We start from the raw sequence: 2,054 nt of genomic DNA, 5'->3' as shown, positions 1-2,054 counted from the left end.
CCTCCCTCCCCCAGGCACTGGCCAGGTGGCCCGCACTGTGGACACTGCCTCCTGCCCACAAACCCACACCTGTCCGCTCTTCCAGCTCAAGGCACCCTCTGGGTACCAAGCACGGTCCTCAAGGGCTGCCCGACCAGCCCAGTGGTCTAGCAGCGCGTACACCACCCTCATCTCCACCTGCCACGGCAGGAGCTCAGCCCACATGAGGTCAGCTGGGGCCTGAAGACTCTTGGAAACCTTAAGGCGGCAGGTTTGGGGACAAAGCGGTGGCTAGCCTATGGCCGACAGCCGGCCCTCAGCGTGGTGGCCCCAGGACAGCCAGCTCCACCACATCTGCGCCCTTTGAGGAGGCCGCACCCCTGTCCAAACGGGCCTCGCTTCAGCCCAGGAAGAGGCCGGGTGGCGGGTACTGCTGGGCAAGCCCTGTGCAGCCTGGACACCACCCGTGCAGGCAGCTCACTCACTGCTCTGGGGCTCTGTGTTTGCACACACATAACGGGCGTCCACGCAGGGAAGCCCAGGCATCTGGGCGCCTGTGCGGAGCGTGTGGGTGTGCACATGTGTCTGTAGGCTGAAGCAATGGCATACAGGTGTGGCTGGCAGGAGGGCAGTAGCAGCAGCTGCCCGCGGGACGTCGGCTCAGAACTGGGAGGACGGGCGCCGGCAGAAGCCAAGCACAGCGACTGCTCTGCGAGCCACAGGCCAGCAGGCTCGGCGGCAGCGGCAGGACCCTGTCGGGGGCAGGGAGCTGGCTGCAGGCGAGCATGCGTCTGGGCTGTCCCCGAGGGAGGGCGCTGTGACGGGCAAGCGGGAAGACAGCCTGGAGGACAAGGGACACGGGTGAGGGCTGCACGGGCAATGCTGGCGGGCGGGGGTGGGGCAGGCGAGGATGTGCACACAAGGACACGGCACGGTGACAGGGACATGACAGGGACAGGAGACGATGGCGGCAGGATGGCAGGCAGGGAGGGTGGTGGTGTGCTCCCCAAAACCCCATGGCCCGAGTCTCCCCCAGCCCCTTGGCCCTACCCCCAAAGATTCCTCAGCTCCAGCCACCCCCCACCCCAGCCCATGCCCCTGCCCCGTCTGGTTGTAAGCGCCTTTTCTTCAAAGGCTTCCACGCCCATCCCAGGAGCCTGGCTGGTCTCTCTGAGGGTGACCTGCCTCTCTGGCTGCAGGAATCAGGGCTGTCCTGTGGACTGGTCCAGGCTGACTGACCCCTGACACTGGGCTGAGGCCTCAAGGAGCCTGCCTGCTGGTCAGTCCTTCCCTTGAAAAGCCCTAGGCCCAGGGATGGGCATGTAGCGGCTGCTGCGTTTCCTCAGGACCAGCTGGAGGGCACAGGTCATTCACTTTCACCATGTGCCCGGCTCTGGTCTGCAGAGACGAGAAATGGCTGCTCTTCCACCAGCACCCTGCCCGGCCCACACAACACAGTGTGGTGTCAGTCTGTGTGGGGCCGGTTGAGGCTGTAAGCACCAGGTTGGGATGGGGCTCGGGGTGGACTGGGCTGGGGGGGGGCCTTAGTGGCTATGAGACTGACGGGGACTGCTGAAAACCTAAATGAGATGTATCACATTAGGCTCCCCCCACGATATCGGAACCTTGAACCTGTCTGTATGGCTCCCTACAGATGCCCAGGAGGCGCCCCTGTGCCTACAGAGCTTTCACTCAGTGTGTGCTTGTTTTCTGCAATGGGAGAGAGCGTGCTCGTGCGTGCGTGCGTGTGTGTGAAATGTATGGGAGAACTGTTTCAGGCCCAGGTGTACAGGTGGGGCAGGGTATGAAGGCCGGGAATAAGGACCCCTCTCCTGGAACTGGGGTGCTGCCAGCAGGGGTTCCCAGTGCAGACCTAGTTCTCACACTGGCTTCACCCCCATGACTAATAAGCCAAGGCAGGCCACTGTGCCCGTCGCCTGGGCAAGAGGACGGGAAAGGGCCCATACTGTTCCTCCCAGAGCCCTCACTCGGGGGAGTCCACAGCTAAGGAGCGAGCAACAGGAGAGGCAGAGAAGCCCGTCCGTCCGTCCGTGTACACAGACACACACCAGCCT

General features: G+C 63.7%; 1 protein-coding gene across 1 annotated transcript in view; it reads right to left on the bottom strand.

Annotated features, from left to right (window-relative positions):
* Positions 1 to 2,054, bottom strand: part of CABIN1 (calcineurin binding protein 1) — a 53,418-nt gene that overhangs the window by 22,964 nt on the left and 28,400 nt on the right. The window lies entirely within an intron of this gene.

The sequence above is a fragment of the Echinops telfairi genome, unplaced genomic scaffold (assembly GCF_000313985.2).
Source record: "Echinops telfairi isolate 266 unplaced genomic scaffold, ASM31398v2 ScPeMD7_29;HRSCAF=101, whole genome shotgun sequence".
In the NCBI taxonomy this organism is placed as follows: Eukaryota; Metazoa; Chordata; class Mammalia; order Afrosoricida; family Tenrecidae; genus Echinops; species Echinops telfairi.
The sequence above is the reverse complement of the archived record's forward strand: the minus strand, read 5'-3'. Positions and strand labels throughout refer to the sequence as shown.